The sequence below is a fragment of the Lissotriton vulgaris genome, chromosome 7 (genome assembly GCF_964263255.1).
Source record: "Lissotriton vulgaris chromosome 7, aLisVul1.2, whole genome shotgun sequence".
NCBI lineage: Eukaryota > Metazoa > Chordata > Amphibia > Caudata > Salamandridae > Lissotriton > Lissotriton vulgaris.
In genome coordinates, this window is record NC_141695.1 from 1034054136 (window position 1) to 1034074266 (window position 20131).

At 44.0% G+C, this 20131-nt stretch overlaps 1 protein-coding gene across 1 annotated transcript in view; it reads left to right on the forward strand.

The window, feature by feature from the left end:
• Positions 1-20131, forward strand: part of ADAMTS2 (ADAM metallopeptidase with thrombospondin type 1 motif 2) — a 1719397-nt gene that overhangs the window by 929241 nt on the left and 770025 nt on the right. The gene's annotated exons all lie outside the window — the stretch shown is intronic.

The following is a 20131-nucleotide window of genomic DNA, read 5'->3' on the forward strand; positions in this document are numbered from 1 at the left end:
AACATGGACTGCTTTACAATAACATGTTTTTTCGTGGGAATGTAAACACAGGAATGCTGATGTGCTGTTTCTTAGAGGTCATCCTCCCTGTGTTTGTAGCCAATCACTAGGGGTTGCACATAGTGACCTGCCTAGTTAATAATATTCATTATTCAGGTCATTCTGTGATGTCCTATGACTGAAGATTTTGCACCCACGATTGGAGAAACTCTCTGTAGTAGATAGGGCTCGCAATGTCATCTGAAAAAATGGGAAAATCCAGTTTGAGTGTGATTTGATGGTGCTCCGAAAAGTTCCTGGTAGTACACTGATCCTTTTTGCTTCCTACCCATCACCTATTGTTCATTGGACCATACTCTGTTCAGCTTCAACAAAACAAGGGCAATCCCTAGTCTCCCAGGAGTCTGGGTAAAACCTTAAATGCACATAGAGAGCTCTTGAAGGAATAGTGTAACGATATGTGAGAAAAGGTTTGTGCTTTTGATTGAATCTGGCATTTGCTGTCAGGTGATTATTCCCCATTCACAGCTCCTGTAATCACATGGATACAATATTGGTGCCCTTTACAGCTTTTAGCGCTTTCTACCTGTAGGATTTTTTCTACGTGCTCCATCATATGCCATAATATTGGATTTCCTGCCAGTAGCGTAACAAAACTTGAGGGGGCTCTCCTGAAAAGTAAACGAAAGAGGTCCCCCTTCCTGGTCTACCACCTAACACTTTTGCTGAGGGGGCCCTCCTGGTGCTCGTGGGTCCCCCACACTGTGGGGCCTTACGTTATGCCAGTGCTTCCTACTGGATTATTGGTTCATAAGGATCAACCATTTTGGCAGTATGTCACATACTCCCGAGGATAGTCTCAAATGCAGTTGACCTTCGAGACCTAAACCTCAAGGATTTCACATTGGCCTTAAATCACTTTACATTGCCTTCTTAATCATGGAGAAAAAAGTTTTGATGGGCACTTCACACAGAACTAAGCAGAATCACACGGTTGTATGTCAGTACAATGCATGCTTTTACCCCGCATGCCATTACAACGCGGGGATTACAACGCATGTAGTTACAACGACTTGCGTTGGGGGCCGCTGGATAGTGGAATAGTTTAATTTTCTATTCCAACTCCTGTCCCCGTGGATAGAAGGGAAGGTGTTGGATAGAAAATTAAACTATTCCCTATCCAACAGCGCCCGCCAGCGAAAGTCGTTGTAACGACTTTCATTGTAATCCCCGCGTTTTAATGGTAGTGCAGGGTAATAGTTGCGTCGTAAAGGATGATCCCCGAATCACACTGATCTTTACACTTATATATGTATGGACTTTGAATACAAGAACTGTGTGGTACACTATTAATGTACCTAATTTTGTATTGAAAAAAAACTTGTCAAATTAAATTCTTTATAGTTGTTGTATACCTGCAACAGGGTATACCACTTCAAAATAATGTATCCTTTATTGATGAATGTTGCAGTTGAGCTCCACCTATTTAATTCACCAAGATGTTTCAAGGTAATTGGACTAAGCATGTTTACCACCACTGTTCGTATTTTAAGAAAAATCGTACAAAGCGCAGCTTGGGTTAGGGGCATAGGGCTTGTTACACATGAACACAGGTGCACATGTGTGTGTGCAGGCTCTGCGTAGGAGACTACTGTTGTGTTCATCCCAGTACATGAGCCTCGCGCAGAACGGATTCTGATTTGGATTGGTTCTGCCCTTGGGTAGGCATTATAATATTAGTAGGATTAATAGTTAGGTCAGTAGGGTTTACTGGAAAATATGTAGTGGTTCACCTTATTATACATACAGGTGAAAACTGTCTTAAAGTACAGTTTCATTCCACTTAGGCCCACACAGTCCTGCAGGGTGTCAAAATGGGGTAAAACATGCATGCAAGTTTGAATATGCTGTTCTCAACACACTATATATATATATATATATTATCCGACAACAAGATGTCATATTTCTTTGGCTCAGCTCATAATTAGATTAAAGGCCTTTATCCAACCTGCTGGGGCAAGTTAACTCCTCTGTTCCTGAGCAGGGGCCTCAACTAACTATTAACTTGTCACACTGTACCTAGGGTGGGATCCACAAGGCCCACTAAAATAGAAGGAATGAAGCCCAGAAATCTGGAGCCAACACAGCACTGGCTTGCCTTTGAAGTTTTGGGTGGAAGAAATCTGGCTGTGATGTCAGCTAGTGAAGCTGAGGTCCACAGAGGAGCTCTGTTCAGAGAAAACTTGACAGAGCCATTTTGGATTGTCCCAGAATTCTATTCTGGAGTGTTGGGACAGGGGTGGAGAGTTGATGTGGAATCTTAACATTGACCAGGGCAGCCTTGCCTCTAGAACTTCCCACCTTTGTTAAAAACACCTGCACAATCGAAAGACAGAGGAGAAGATCCTGGATCTGGGTGTGACAATAGTGGAAGAATGACCAGCCTCAAAGAGAAGCCACCTGATGGCCTGCCGAGATGGCCCCAGGACAACTATGGGTCTCTTCAGGGCCAGTAGCGTGGCCTCCTCAAGCCCCCTGTGCACCAGGTGGGGGAAGACCTGGAGTCCAGTGCCACCTTAGGAGCTCTCCAAGAGTATGGGGCAAGGGAGTGCGGGCTGAAGAGCACTCTGCTGGCTGGCAGTAAGTGGACTATGCAAAATACCTACTAAACACGAAAGGGACCCTGTAAAACAGAAATGAGAGTGGCAGGACCAGGGGAGAGAGACTATAAGCACAATCCAATCTGCCAACTCCACATCACAACATTTGTATGACTCTTAGTAATTAATACAATATTATATTCTTGAAACAAGGCATTTACAGTAAACACGTTTATTACTGAAATGATATTTTTCTAAAACAACTCAATTCTTTTGTCTCTTAAAATATAAGTACAGTATGTTTTCTCATTAGCAATTCACATCACAACTAAGTTTCAGAAAAAGCAGTGCAGAAAGTAAAAAAAAAGTAATTGTTTAACAAGCCACTCAACACTCCAAGCATACTAAAACTTTAGACTAACGTCATACCACAATCTGTTATCCTTCATTCATTCTAACTAATTCTCTCACAAACCATTAAAAAAATATGAATAGTGGAACCAGACCATACCCTTACATACAGGGTGAAATGGCATGTAATTTCTTTGTAAAAATATACTGCAATTGTCTTAATTTTCCTGAGAGAAAAATCAAAACTAAATTATATAGCAAAATATTGGCCTTTCCAAATATTTCATCATGGCCATTACTTCATCATAGAGATGGAGATCTCTTCTTCTGGTTCATGCTCAGTTTTTAGTGGTGCCAACACGCCTTTTGGTGAGACACCGAAGACACCGTTTTGGTGAGACACCAAAGTACGGGCTACCTTCTTCAGGGCGCTACAGAACAAACCAAACATTATAGGGACAGGTGGAAGACAGGGGCATCCACAGCGTATCATAAATGTCTATAATAAGTTGTAGAAAAATGTAGTCGGAGGCAAGAATACTGCTAAGGACGAGAACCAGGATATTCCAAGGAACTCAAGGGCACCCAGGTTGAGCCATTCGCGGAATGATGCCCTCTAAGTGGGGCCTCCAGAGAAAGGCCAAATGGTGCCCAGTGGACATACTCATACTCGTACTCCCAGGCTTCACAGGGATCAAAAGTCCTCAGTGGGCAAATATATGATGCAACTGTGTAGAAATGGCGGTCTCCTCCAATAATTCATGGGTCAGGGTCCAGGCTGAACTTTTACCCTCCTCACACAAATGCAAGATGCCCCCACCAGCAGGAGAGGAGCACCAGGAGCTAGGCAGAGGAGAAAGCTGGCCAGTAGACCCAGCTCCCCAAAGAGTGCTTACTTTTAGAGGCCAATCGGCCTATTGAAAATGCCCATGGTTGCTAGCCCTGGGTACCGGGTGCAAAACGAGCCCAAGAAGACAACATTGACTCAATGGGGCCCAAGATATGAAAGTTTAAAGATTTCACCTTTGAAAATAAAGAATGGAGTGTGTTCGCTAGGTGCTTTGGGTGTCGCATCTTATATAATTGAATGGCTGGGGGAACAGGTGTGCATGTAGACCCCTCCCCTAACTCTAGATTGCTCCCCGGGGGCCAATGCAACAACAAGACAAGCAGCCCTGCTGGGCTGATCTATGAATCTATGTCCCAGGGAGACCCACATCCTAGAATTAGAAGAAATACTGATGTACCCTTTGGCCCTCCATCATGCTCTCAATCAGCTACCCAGCTCGTCAGAGCCTAGGGAGTGATGTGGGCTTCCTCCGCCCCACATGACAGGGGTTGGCAGAGGGTGAGAGCAAAGAGATGTGTTTTCCCCAACTCGCAAATGCTGGAGTGTGGGTGGGAGAAAAACAGAGGCAGTTTGGGGAGTGGGGTTCCAGAGCTGCCTATTTAAAAAAGAGAGAGACAGACAGAGGAAAAGCAAAGGCTGTGGGTGCCCTCGCACATAATAAAAAAAGAGCAAAAACAGAGCACCCCTGTTAGACCTGGTTTGGCAGCCTTCCCCCAAACTTTTGCCTTACTTCTTCTGGTTTTTGCTGGATTTGTTTTTGTTTTCCATATGCCTCTGCGCACTTTACCACTGCTTACAGTACTAAAGTGTTTGTGCTCTCTCTCCTTTAGATATGGTGAAATTGGCTTACACCCTATCAGCATGTTTAATTTACTTGTAAGTCCCTAGTAAAGTGGTACTACATGTGCCCAGGGCCTGTACATTAAATGCTATTGTGGGCTTGCAGCAGTCATTTTGCCACACATTTAGGTAGCCTTTTAAATCATGTCCCAGCCTGCCATTGTAGACTGTGAGTGCGGTTTGCACTGCCAATTCCACCTGGCAAAATTAACTGTTTTGCCAGTCCCAAACTTTCCTTTATTAAAGCATATAAATCAACCCTAGGGTATGCCCTAAACAGACCATAGGACTGGGTGTCATGTATTTCGAAAGTTGGATATGTACGTTTAAGTTTTACATGTCCTGGTAGTGCAAACTCTTACATTCGATTTTCTCTACCTTAGGATAACATTGAGTTACCTTATTACATTTAACCCAATTAGTGCCCACTGAAAATCAGTCAGAGCCAAGCCATTTAATTACTTTTTGGAGTCCTTTGCTTTATCATGCTTTAGTTTGGGTAGTTGTGAACATAATCTTAGGAAATATGTATTTTTGTTTTCATTACTACCAATTTATATATAAAACATACATTAATAAAACACCATGAAGTCACATGGCATAATTCAAGCTGGCCCACAGGTAACTGTGAAAATGATAACTGTAAATTATCTAATTGCTATGGTAATAAACACAATAGTGTTTTCAGAAAGCACATGCACAGAAATCTTTAATATTCTGTTTGTTCTCCAGGTAAAAAGGCTGATTTTTATTTTATTTTTGTATTTTTTATGTCTATTTTTCATACTATGACATAGATATAACGCACATGCATTTTTGATGTATTTCAATTGCTGTACAAAAGTTATTAGTCTAGTAGAATTGTTTCACAGGAGTAAAATGGATGTTTCAGAGATTTACTAAAGAAAAGAAGACATACATTTTTGCTGCTTTTGACCATTTTACGTACTTCAAAATGGCCGACAAGCAGTTTTGTCTGTAATTGTCTTTCATATGATCCTCTCAAACACGTTATTAGAGATATGTTCAATGTCTCAGATTTTGATTATTTATGCAACAAACATACGGTAGACAATAACACCAGGACAATGCTACAAGCAAGAGGCATATTGAGGCAGATATAACTACACACATCTATTTGAACAATGATCAAAAAGCACAATAATCATTGAGAGTTATAAATTGTGTCTACACACCCATAGGCAGAGGTAAAAGTTCAGTAGATAGTTGGTAAAGACATCTCGATCATCCTTGAGGTTATGCGGGTGCTGGTGTCAATATTGTGAAGAAAATCAGTTTTCTCAACTGAACAGAAAGAAACACGTTAACCCCTTAGCTGCGGCGGCTATTCTGCCGCAGCGCTAAGGGGGAGGGGGGGGCGCGCGGCACTCCCGTACTCGTGACGTAACCGCTCTGTCACGAGCCTCGGGTGGGCTGTGCTTGTGATGGAACGGTTCCGTCACGGCCCCGCCCGCTTAATAGAACGCGCCGCGCAGGCACGAAATCAGCGTCGCACAGGCGGGGCGAGCGGGCCGTGACGGAACCGTTCCGTCACCAGCACAGCCCACCCGAGGCTCGTGACGGAGCCTTTCCGTCACAAGGATGCAACGGGTTAATGGTCTCTCTACATATAGAAACAACATTTTACATACAGTGAGTAATCCTACCATGCGAAAGAGTAGTGCTCAACAGTCACCAGTACGTTTAATGGCAGGGAACTATGTCCTGTATATGTTATTCACTAGCAGTATAGGGCAGCAGGGGTTCTGGGGGGGAGTGGTAAAGGGTGGAGAGGTATGTTAAGTGGATTGTGTTAGAAGTTAGGGTGTTACATCATCTGTGGTCAGGAGCCCTGAGATGCGTCATCTACCTACAGCAGGCGGCATAGGGGCTACCACATGTCCTTCGACCTGCAGATGGGGGGCTGCAGGGAGGCATACTATTCACTGGTGGAGTCCAAGCTGCTGAGCCTCACCTTGGCCATGGGGGAACATCCACTAACCCAGAGAAGGGCGATTTCGTGCTTGGCAAGGTGTAGGGCCATGGCTGTGAATCAACGGGCATTTTTCTGTAGGTCATGTGCATAGCCTAAAAACGCCAATAGTGGGTCTGGGCATGAGTCAATGTTGGTGATGTTGGCTGATCGGGAGAATATTGCGTGCCAATACGATGCAATATGCCTATGCCCATGCCATGTGTATGAAATCTGCTCCCACTAGGTGGCATTTGGGGCTTTTGGAGGACCTTGTGGGGTCAAGCTAGTGTCAATTGTTGGGGGCAGCGTAGGCCCTGCACAAAAACTTTAAATGTATGAGTTTGTGCTGATGGTTTGGTGAAACAAGGTTTGTCTGTGTGTAGCAGGCCATATCTTGTTAGTCAGCATCCCAGATCTGCCTCCCAATAGCTCTGAGTTTCCCGTTGTGGGTGGGCAGTGAGGCCACACTCATAGGGTATAGTCTCGAGATTAGATGTCTCCCATCTCCATCGTCAATCACTAGGTTCAGGAGGTGAATATATCCGGTGCTTGTGGATATGTCGGAATAGTGGCCTGTAATACACTATGAATACGGACCATCACAAAGTGATCCATGCTGGAGACAATAGCGAAATGGAGTGAGTTAGAGCAGGCCCAACGGAGAAGAGATCCCTGAACGTGTGTAGGGCGTGTTATATCAGCGAGGGTTTGACCAAGGCTTCTAGGGTAATGGGGAGCCAGGAGTTGTGTGTGATGGTCAACGGGTAGAGTAGTATGCCCTCCAGCAGCCGTAAAAGTTTCCTCCAAGCCCTACTGGTGGTGGACAGGGTTTGAATGTCTGTACGGTCTAGGGGGCTCCCCGCAGGGAGAAGGGAAGCCATATGTGTTGGAACAGCCTGATCAAATTCAGGCTTGGTGTAGGGGAGGCATGCTTTGTTATGAAAGCAGTGGTGGGCATTGTGACATTATGCGTTTAAGTATTTACAGATGGAAGTGGGGCACGCCAACGCACCTCGTTCATAAGGAAGCACCAAGGTGTCCCAGCTCACATGTGGACACCTGCTGGCCCAGATAGGTTTCAGCAAGAGGCCACACAATATAGGAAGAGAAAGAGCCACCATTTTTATTTTTGAAATTCGACAATCATCTGCAGTGGTAGGGGAGCCCACCAGTCCACAAGTGTAGTCAGTCTGCCAATAGAGGAGCTGTAGTCTAGTTGTCACAGGCTACCTGTCTCTGTGAAGGAATATAGCAAGAAACTTTACCGGGCTGTGGCACCAGGACAGTGGTAATTCAAATTGACAAGGCCAAGTAGCATCTGTAAGCGGTAACAACCCTGACATAGACCAATTGATTTTGAGGCCTGAAAGGCCACCAAAACGGACCACCTCGTGAATAATCAGGGCCAAGTTCTCCTCTAAGTGTCATACAAACAGCAGTACATCATCGGCTTATAGAGAGATAAGTTATGTTATGTTATGTTATGTTATTAAGTCATTTATAGAGCGCACTAACACTGATTAGTTTCTTGGCGCTGAAATTGACAGTAACACAAACCAAGGTGTAAGAGGTGGATTAAAAAGCTTGTCTAAAGAGCCAGGTCTTCAGTGCTTTCCGGAAAGGTAGAAGGTCTTGGCAAGATCGGATCTCCAGGGGAAAGGTGTTCCATAGGCAGGGGGCTAGTGTTGCAAATCTAAGTCCACCAGAGCGTTTGAGTTTAAAGGGGGGGTCTGGAGCAGGGCTAGATGGAGTGAGCGAAGGTTACGGGAGGGGACGTGTCTGGTGATCAGTTGATTAATAAATTTAGGGCTTTTGCCATGTAATGACTTGAAGACCATACAGCCTGCTTTAAAATAGCAGCGTTGTATGACTGGAAGCCAATGCAACTTGATGAGAAGAGGAGTCGCCGCCTGCCATCTAGGTTGCTTTAGGATCAGCCTAGCAGCGTAGTTCTGCACCATCTGGAGGCGCTTAAGTAAATAGTTGGGGAGACCTAGGTAAATGGCATTTGCGTAATCCAGGTGGGACAGGACAGTAAGGGGCTGTGTCTAAATGCAGGCCACAGTGCATTTGATTCTCCTGAAGGAAGCTGGAATGGGGGTCCATGGTTATTATGAAGAGTATAGGGATAGGTCACACCACTGTCTCGTCCCTTGCGTAAATGTACAGGTGGAGGCCAGTGAGCCGTTTGCACTGATGCATGCTGTGGGGTCTGTATATAAGAGTCTCATCAAGGAGGTAAAGCCACGGGGATAGCCTAACTTGTGAACCATGGTGTAGAGAAATGGCCATTCTAGGGAATCAAAGGCTTTTTCCATGTCTAATAGGGCAACAGCAGCCAGGGCATCAGGGTCGATCCTTTTTAGGACTGAAAAGACTGTGTGCAAGTTCAGGGAGGTGAATTGATGAGGGACAAATCCTGAGTGTGCAGTGAATATAATTTGCTCCATCAAGAGGGAAAGGGGATTGCAGATGACCTTGGCCATAATCTTCTTATCAAGTTTGGAAGTGTGAGGTGTCTTTAAGAGCCACAGTGATGTGAATCCATACCACGTTTGAGGAGTAGGGTAATCACTGCTTCCAGCAGTATCAGCGGAAAGATGCCGGTGTCTAGGACCTCTGCATACATGGCCAGGAGGTATGGTGCAAGAATGTGCTTAAAATGTTTGTAGAATCCCCCAGTGAGGCCGCTTTCTACTCATCCAACGAGTCAATGTCTTGCACGATTTCCTTGCTGGATATGGATTCACTGAGAATTTGTCGTTGCGCAGTGGAGATCCACACCATGGCTATCTCCTTGAGATACACCATTTGATCAACGGTGTCCCTGGGAACGTGGGAGGTGTAAAGTTGTGTATAATAGTGAAGCATGGCAGTCAAAATAAATACCCTCATTCGTGGTTACAGTCAAACATCTAGGTGTACCTCGGGTATTTAAGAAAGAGCCCCTGAGGGGTCACAAAAGTCTGCCCAATGAGCATCCTGGATGCTCCCCCTCAACATATTGTTGGGCCCTGGCATATTGCCCCAGGAACAGCACCTCATGTTCGGCCTAGTCATGAGATTCAGCAAGTAATGTGGCATGTTTGTCTAATTCAAACCGGAAAGAAGGTTTGTAGCAGCCCAGTCTAGAAGAACCCTATAAGAATATTCAATTGATGCTAGATATAGGAACCCCCCAAAAAAAGAAAAACCCTGAAAAAAAAAGTTGAAGCCATTAAACCGCGGTTACTGCAAAAACCAAAGGGAATAGTAAAGACCTGCATAATAAAATCATACCAGTCACTAAGATATCCCACAAACTGACTAACCCAACATACAAACACAATTATCACTAGAACCTAAAACTATAAGTCTTACTCTCAGCATACAGATGCAGTGTTCTGCTTTGTGACCAATTGATGATGGATAGTCCTGTATCTGAGTTTCTCAGGTAATGTCTTTTATACGTTTATTAAAGATGTTATTCTGTTGTTCTGTACCCTATGATAAATGTTCTTACACCCTTTAGTTTTCAATGTAAATATTAAATATAGCTTTTCTGTTTGGGAGTGGCAGCTAAAGTGTCACATATGTATGCAATGCTAGCCCTTTAATGATAAGAGTCACTTTCAGCCAATTGGAGAAGGTGGCTAACTGTGGTTGAGAAGGTTGAATGACCATGTTTATTTGCAATTCTGGAGTATTCACTTGTGGGTCTAATCATTTTTGACGTTAATGTGCCTAAATAATCTTTTGAGTCAACAAAAAATGAAGTTTGATGTTTGCCATATTGCAACAGCACATCCAGATGTGTGAGATCTTGTTCACCTAACTTAGAGGCCTATTAGGATGGCGGACGGACCTGCGTCCGTCCGCCATCCCGAGGTAGAGGGACCGTCCGCAGTGGCAGTGGCGGTCCCTCCATAGCAATTAAGATGTGACCGCCACCCTGGCGGTTACATCCCGTATCTTTAACCTTGCGGCGGGTGCTGCTTGAAGCAGCACCCACCGCAAGGTTAAAAATGCATGCTTTGCATTTACATGCACAAAGCGGCAGGCACCGCGTTGTGCCTGTCGCTTTGTGCATGCAAATGCAGGGGGGTAGCATAGGTACAACCCATGTGCACCCCCCACTCCCCGACACCCTTGGGGCCCGCAAGTGCCCCCCAGAAGCAAATCTCCACATGCTTTTCCACGGTGGAAAATCCGCGGCGGAAAAGCATGTTTGCACACACATCGTAATTTGGCTGGCGGTGTCTTGCAGACACCGCCACCAAATTGTGGTCAACACCCCGCGGATCAGCGGCGGGCTGACCTGCAGTCCGCCGCTGATCCCGCCGCTATCATGATCTGGCGGGGGGGGTTTTCAGGGTCCGCGGCGGTGAATCCGCATCCTCCGGGCCGGCGGTGGCTTCCACCGGCCCGGGGGATGCGGATTCACCGCAATCATAATCGACCCCCTAGTAGTAATTCTCCTTAGGGCTGGAGGTCATCCTTCTAGATATATGTTCTTCCACGATGGGCACTGTTCTATTTATACAATTTTCTATTTCCTCTGTGATGCTTTGCTGAAACATACTAGTTAGCTCATTTGCTGAGCAACTCCTGTCGAAGGTCAGTGGGGTCTCAGCTTTCGTGACTTCAGGTCCCAAGTAGCTCCTCACTGACTTTCATGCTTGCATGATTGTTTGCATGACTCTTGTTAAACTGAATTGACATTAAAAAACTACTACTTCGTGTTTTTAGTAGATGACAGTATGCACTTAAAAATACTAGAGCAGGGGTTTCCAGTTTTTTGTGTAATAAGAGTTACTTATGTTCAATAAAATTTTTTTTACAGAGCTACTAATATTATAAGCGTGCTAAAAGTGACCATGTTAGACAACATTACATTGGTGGCTTCTCCATGCAAGGTAACAAGCAGTGATCATCTCAGTGCATCAGGCAGGATAGTTAGGAGGTTTTCAAAGGCTGTATCAATTCTGAATGTCACTGCAGAATTAATGCATGACAGAAATGCCTCTAGCACCAAGGTAATAATATTTGTAATAGGTTTCCCCTACGTCTCCCCATTTTCACTCAAATATTTGGGAAATCCACCAATTTGTATCCAAACATCAGCTTATGAGTTCTATAAATGCAGACACTTCCGTTTTAATCCACACTTTTCAATTTTTGGATCCATATAGTATTCAAACAGCAAAAGCTTCGAACTGAATCATGCAAAAACAAGAATTGATGGACGGAATGTTGCACAATGGCAAAACATTCACCTCCAGTCACAGATCTGGGTTTAATCCATCGTTATTTTGCTCACCACACCACCCCAGTTCAGGCATGGCCACTGGAGTCAAGCTATCCTGGCTGAAGACGGGTGATAGCCAGAAACAATCCTAGGATGCTTGTTTCCGGTCCAGGGAAGACATGGCTTGGCAGTTCCGGCTGGACTGTTTTCTAAACTAATTATATTGATGCTTCAGTTCTAGATTTCTTCCCATTGGTTGTGATGCTTGGAATGTTGCCTGTCTACGTCAGTTGGTGTTGAGCTTCTTGTGATAAGACAAATGATTACTTATTCGAGCAGTCACTGGATATTCCACTATTTTGGGTTGCCTATGAGAAAGTCAAAGGTTGATTGCTAGCGTCTCTTAATGTTTGTGATGGAATGCGGTGATGGTGACCTTTTTTCCACCTTCTCTATGTGTTCTACAATGGAAAATGTGGTCTTTGACTTGTGCACACTCTTGTCAGGTCAGGTGTCTCAAAGGTGGTGCCCTGCCAATATTGTTATACTTTGTGGTTATTCTGCAACATATTGTTGTTCTGTTGTCCCTGTGTTTCACAGGTTTTTTTGTTTCATGTGGGAGTCTTCTTCTTTTAGATGTAACTTGGTATCAGTTTTAAATGTGTGTTATTGGCTTGTTGCCTGGCCATACGTGGTCCAGTAAATGTGACTTTCATTGAATGATCTCTACACACGAACATGAATATGGTCTAGGCATTGTCATTCTCAGAGATTCCATAGATTAATGTATGCCATTATCTTGGTGGTTAATGGACAATCACTTTCCTTCCTAAGTTGAGGTTTAAAACCACGGACGAGAATTATGTGCTGTGTTATCTATTGCTGAAGAGTCCCAGTCAAACACCTTGCACTGCTTAGTATAGCTTCAGTAGGTAAGGCTCTGACAAGGGACATGGCTCTTTACTAGCAATCTTAAGTCCTGCTGTTTCTTGTCACAGATCTACATCCTTGAGGTCACTTGCTATTGTTCAGGATGTGACAAGGAAAGGTAAAGGTGCAATGAAGTTCTGTAGTAAGTACACATAGTATTTCCATCTGTGAAAGGGCTTGAGTACTTATAGTGTGAAAATGTGTTTCCTCAAATAGGTAGTTTCTTAAAGCCTTGCATGCTCTGCTGCACTGTTTTGACATCATGCAATCTTTTTAAAGTGTGGTACTTTCATTTGCTCTTCAAATTGTTGTACCTCATTCTATAAGACATAACACTTCACCACAAGTTACAGCCCATGGTATTAGGATTCTTTGTTACCTCCAGTGGTAACATTTTGCAAGTTCTAACCACTGCTGCCGGTAACAATACAACCTGTAAAACAAGCAATGTTCTTCTTATAACAGCTAAGACAGTGTTTTGAATACGTTCGCACCAGCAGATGTTCACCCCAGTAGTAAAAGATATCATTGCCCAGTGTTCTAGTGCAAAGTATAGGGAAGGTGTCAGGAATTCTGTATCACAACATCTTTCTTCAATTATCTGAGTGTTCAGTGACCACGTGTAGGCACCCACCAAGTTGTTTGAGCTAAATATGGTTTGGACTGTAAAGAGATCATCTCAGAAATTATATTTTTTTCAATCGATGATAAATACATACATTTCGATTCAGCCCTATATCCTATAATGGGAATGATGAGTGTAATGCATTTATTACCAACGACGACAACTTTACCACCTGCGGCAATCTGACAATCTGTCTGTTTCTGCAGCAGTTGTTTTTTCTCCTTCCGGTTTTCGAAGCATCGCATTGTCAACAGCAGTTCTCATTTCAATCCAGCGGTGAAATGACCACTTTCCGCAATGTCTGAAGTCCGCAATGTCTACATTGTTTGTCTAGCAAGTCCATATTCATTTCTAAGTGCCTTAGTTTTTCAGTACTCTCTGTAATATTGAAAATCTTCTGTTTGTTTCTTATTTGCACTTGCAAAAGCCTTCGCATGGCACCATCGTGACGGTACAGAGCATTCTGTACAGTCACCAGTGCATTGTTCTGCAACAGATGGATTTCTTTGGCTGACAGCTCTAAGATTTACAGTAAGGATTGCCAGTATCAAACGTTCAGAATTCTGCGTTGCACTTCAAGCAAATGCCTGTGTGTGAACTTGCTGCCTTTGGCAGGCGACCCTGGAATGTATTCTTGGAATGGCATGCAATAGCACCTACTCCTCTAAAACATAGTCTTTTGGAGAGCGTGAGAGTAGACATCCACCAGCAATTACATGCACAATTAATTAGGCAATTATCTGAATGATAATCGTCAACAAAGCATAACAGAAGCCACACGATGAATACGGATGACAGCAGGGCTCAGCTAGTCCAGTTGGTTAAGGTTTTGTTTATAATTATGGAATGGCTCAGTTCTGAGCTCTTAATATTTACACTAGATTACAATGATATTTCCGGCGTCTTAATTTGCGCTTCTCTATTTTCTGTGCAGGGATCGTATCCTGGGTTAATTTGACAGGACTGTTTCCTAACCCCCTTCTTGTTTTCACCTCTTTCTACAGCAGGTTAGTTGGCAGGGGTCTGTTAGCCTGTCCAAGCAGGAACCACAATCCTTGTTAGGGTACGTCAGCATCACAACCTAAAATTGTCCTGTGCTTGCCCTCCTGTAGCTTGACACTGAGCAGGCAGGCTTTACTTAAGAGGTAATGTGTAAAGTATTTGTGTAACACTTAAATTACAGTAACACAGTGAAAACACCACAAAAATATGCCACAGTTTAGAATAATAGAGAATATTTATCTGGGTAAAACAAGACTATAACAACAAAAATCCAATCACTAGAAGTCGAGATATCGATTTCTAAAGATTAAATCCAATAACAGTGCTTAGAAGTCAATAGTGCTAAAAGGTTACTTGAGGATACACTAGACCAGGATTAATCCAAAGGTCAGGCTGACCACTTTGGAGGACAGGCCGGTTATAGACCCCACGCAGGGCCCTCTGAAAAAGTGCCTTTGTATGTAGCAAGTGTTGATGTCGACGACTCGATGCGTTGGTTCTGATTCACCCAGTTGGGTCGCTGCATTGTGATCGAAGCTCGAAGTAAGTGTCAAAAGATTGGTGCTGCTTCAAAGTTAAGACTGGCAGTGATGTTTCCGGGTTAGCACTGCATCGTCGCTATACCTCACAGTTGAGCCCCGCGTTGTCATCAAAGCGACACTGCATTGGCGTTGGAGGGTATTGCTTTGGTTCTGAATGTCACAAAGGGGTCACTGCAATGATTTTTGCAAAAAAGAGCTTCAAAACCCACTTCTGAGGTCCAGGACTAGAGGGAGCACCTCAGGCAAGTGTAGGAATCACAGATTACAGAGTCCAGGAGCACCAGCAGAGTTTCAATAAGTCTCTTGTAGCCCAGAGATGCCGGAGAATAGGAGGCAAGCCAAAAAGCCCTTCTCATTCCCAGGCAAGAAGCAGCTGGCCAAGGTGTAGTGTTTCTTCTAGGTTTTGCACTACACGTCACAGCAGAAATAGCCAACGGTGTATGGCACTCTCTGTGCGCGAGTAAGGTTGGTTTCCAACCGAAATGTGTTACATGGAAAGCATTATTTGAAATAAAACAGAATGGTGTAATTGTAATCATGTGCTTCGATGAAAAGTGTTGTTTGTTGTCTGCACAATAAATGATATTGTGCTGTCTTCGGGTGTGCTGCTGTGTATTTTTCTGGATTGTCCCGATCTACCCTCTTGCATGAGATATATATATATATATAGATGTGAACAAGGGCTGCATAGCCCGAAACGCGTCATGGTCGGTTGCACTAGAAAAATCTGCAAATAAAATCAGTTACCTGAAACCTGTGGTCTGTCTCCTGCTTCGCCGTTTCTATGAGATTGGAGGTGGCAACTTGGAGTTTCCGCACATATATATATATATATATATATATATATATATATATATTCACTAGATGGTTCAGGTCTCCTCTCATTACTGGCGCTGCTAGCAAGTGCGTGGCTTCATGCGGTGGAACCAAACCGCTCTATGTCCAAACTGTGTTTCCCCCGAGTATCACCCGGTTCAGAAACAAAAGAAGCCGCCACTCCAGTCACTCAGTTTTTAAGAAGCAAGTTGATTTATTTTCAGATCCTCTACAGCATAATTCACAGCGCAAAACCAACGCGTTTCGTGAGCTCCCCACTCACTTGATCACGGTTGTTACAAACACTGTTTGCTGGATGTATTTTAAAAAGGGAGTCCCTCCCACCTCGGTCACATGACTACAACCATATGTTGCACTTACACCATGGCTTTCTGGGACTTGTAGTTCTCGAATTTCATAATGTGATTTCACATCAATTAAAAAGCTTGAATTTGAATACCCTCTCCCTGCTAAAAAGCTATTTCCGAATGCTGAAATTTTCAATGAGGTTTTACCTCCAAAGGTTTTTTTGCAAAAGAAAAAACAATTATTACACATTTATAATTGTAAAGCATTAGGAAAAAAGGCAGGGTTACTTTCCTAAGTCTTATTACATCAGACATATTGGGTGCCCTCTAGTGGGCTGACTCAGTCATATAGTATAACCAAATATTTGTTTACCATTACTATTTATGAACGTAATGCATTTCTATTGTCGATGGATGTCTTAGATTTCCGTACCCTATTGGTATGCCTCACTATATTTGTGCTCAAGCTATTGCTGTTTCTAACCTTAAATGAGGTATTGCCTCCAGAATTTTAAATTAAATGATTTTCAAAATTTATAAACATAACATTTTTCAGTAATAAGCAGGGTTCATTATCCAAGTCTTATTTGATGCCCTCTAGTGGGCTAACATTACTGAGGGTAAAGTATGATATTTTGAAAAAAGGGGTCTTTATAAGTTTATATGCTTAAATGTTGTCCCAGATCTTGGCTTGTTTATCTGCTATGCCGTGGTTTTATGGAGGGAAAAAGTTATTATGGAGTTCTTCTAGAAAAGCTTTCTATCTTTTTTAAATGTGTACATAAAGTTCTTCAGACTGATTCAGTCCGTAAGGGGTCATTGTTCGAAAGTTCAAGATATGGCGTGACTCCTTTTGACGTAGCAGTTTTTCCCGATGTCCTCCTCTTTCTGATGGGGCCAATGTTTCCAAGCCCAGAAATTTTAGAAGTCGCCAATTCCCATCATGATCTGTCTCCATGTGTTTGGCCACTGCATTTCCTCTGTCCTTGTTTGTCGTGGCTCTTGCATGCTCCAAGATTCGCTTTTTCAGCTCACAGATTGTGCTTCCTATGTAGAGTAGCTGACAAGGACATTCAATCAGATAAACTGTATATTGGCTTTTGCAAGTGATCAATTCTTTTATCTTCCAAGTTTTTCCATTAGCCATCTTGATTTGTTTCGTGGGTTTGGCTATCTCGCAGACTTTGCAGTTATAGCATTTGTTAAACCCTACGGTTTTGAGCCATGATGTTTTTTTACGGTTCATGAAATGACTATGAATCAATTGATCTTTCAAGTTTTTTGTTCTTCTGTATGTGACCACCGGTTGATCACCCATCTTTTGACCAATCGTAGGATCCAGTTTTAACAATTTCCAGTTTTTTTTGAGAATCTGGACTACTTGTTTTGATTCCTTGCTATAATCCAATATAAGTCTTATTGGTTCTTCCATTGTGTTCTCTTTGACTTGTGGTTTGAGACAATCTGCCCTTGATTTCTCGTTCGCTCTTTCCCAACATTTTTTGGTCAAGTTCTTTCCATACTTTCTCTTCCGGAATCTCTCCATTGTTATGGCATGCCAGGCTTACAGTTCCCTAGCAACCCACTTGGGTAAGAGACTGTGAAAATTCGGCCGCATCCACTGAGATTTTAATATGGGGACTTCAAAGACCATGATGCTATTAGGCACACGCCCACCAAGGCGGGACTTTGTTAATCTTTATCAGGTGTTCCCCAAACGGCAGCCGTGACTTCATTTTTCTGCCAGTGAACAAGGAAGCAGAGTCTTCTGAAACGCGTATGGCTATGAGACTGTTTTGGGGATTGAAAGCTGACATGCATGCAACCTGTGAATAAACGGAGTTATTCTCTCCTATTTGTGGCGTTTTCATCGAGGGCAACCTGTGTGAGAATATTTTGAGCGGCGTGCCTAGCCGCGAAAACGCCCTGCTGCTTATGTGCAGCCCTGCAGTGCTGGATGACCGGAGCTGTGAGGAAGGAGAGTCCATTATCGCAGGATCAAAAGAATGCATGCATGCCAGGCTTACAGTTCCCTAGCAACCCACTTGGGTAAGAGACTGTGAAAATTCGGCCGCATCCACTGAGATTTTAATATGGGGACTTCAAAGACCATGATGCTATTAGGCACACGCCCACCAAGGCGGGACTTTGTTAATCTTTATCAGGTGTTCCCCAAACGGCAGCCGTGACTTCATTTTTCTGCCAGTGAACAAGGAAGCAGAGTCTTCTGAAACGCGTATGGCTATGAGACTGTTTTGGGGATTGAAAGCTGACATGCATGCAACCTGTGAATAAACGGAGTTATTCTCTCCTATTTGTGGCGTTTTCATCGAGGGCAACCTGTGTGAGAATATTTTGAGCGGCGTGCCTAGCCGCGAAAACGCCCTGCTGCTTATGTGCAGCCCTGCAGTGCTGAAGGACCGGAGCTGTGAGGAAGGAGAGTCCATTATCGCAGGATCAAAAGAATGCATGCATGCCAGGCTTACAGTTCCCTAGCAACCCACTTGGGTAAGAGACTGTGAAAATTCGGCCGCATCCACTGAGATTTTAATATGGGGACTTCAAAGACCATGATGCTATTAGGCACACGCCCACCAAGGCGGGACTTTGTTAATCTTTATCAGGTGTTCCCCAAACGGCAGCCGTGACTTCATTTTTCTGCCAGTGAACAAGGAAGCAGAGTCTTCTGAAACGCGTATGGCTATGAGACTGTTTTGGGGATTGAAAGCTGACATGCATGCAACCTGTGAATAAACGGAGTTATTCTCTCCTATTTGTGGCGTTTTCATCGAGGGCAACCTGTGTGAGAATATATATATATATATATATATATATATATATATATATATAAACGTAATCTTCAAACCTCCACACACGAGCGGCGAAAGAAGAGGCAGACCCCACGTTATCCAGGCAAGTTGTTTTATGCAGTGCCTTTCAAAAATGCAACGTTTCGAGTACAGACGTACTCTTGTTCACACACCACATTCTTGTTACGGGAATACTTTTATAATTGCAGTTCTGACCCCTCCTATATATTCCAGCTCCGAGGTACCCAACGTACAAAGGAGCACTTCTCTTCAGAGGCTTTGGCAGTTATGAAGGAGTGCTTGAGGCACCACACCCCTTCTTGCTTAGATGCACGCCCTAGATGGGACTTATGGGACTTGTAGTGCCTCACGTCGCGCTAATGTTCAGTTGGTAACTTTTCAAGCCCACAGATGGGCCTCGCTGTGTGGAATGCGTGCAGAATCCATACGCTGCTGTCCCATGTTCTTGGTCCGTAGTCAAGACCGCATGGCCCCCGGTGCTTTCAGGGCGGTGCTCCTTCCCCGGCATGGGTCGCCGCGTAAATATTCCAGCTCAGAGGTACCCAGGACTTCATCATCCATAATGCAACGCATAGACTCATAACCGAGCAGCCAATCATGGCGTGCGATCGAGCATAAACAGAGAAGGTGGAGCTCCAATGGTGTTCACGGGCTGCAATGCCGCCGAAGAAGGGAGAGTCCCGAAACGCGTCCGGATGTGCAGCCCGATGCTAAATTTACTGGCGAGAGCTATTGCTGACCTAAATTAAGCCTATGGGGAAAAGCTCTTGTGTGCCTGAGTGCCTCTCGTTTGTTGGACATCCCCACGAGCATGAATGTTTAATCGTCCGTCCTGACGCTGAGGGGCACCACTTTGAAAACTGAAAGGCCATGAAGTCACGAAGTAAGTGGCTTCATTGTGGGGCACATAAGGAGGATTTTACAATGTGCTGTCTCCGGGGCTCACTGGAACCTAAAACTGCATTAATTATCGGGCACCATTTCAAGAAGGACTTCATCATCCATAATGCAACGCATAGACTCATAACCGAGCAGCCAATCATGGCGTGCGATCGAGCATAAACAGAGAAGGTGGGACTCCATTGGTGTTCACGGACTGCAATGCCACCGAAGAAGGGAGAGACCCGAAACGCGCCCGGATGTGCAGCCCGATGCTAAATTTACTGGCGAGAGCTATTGTTGACCTAAATAAAGCCTATGGGGAAAAGCACTTGTGTGCCTGACTGCCTCTTGT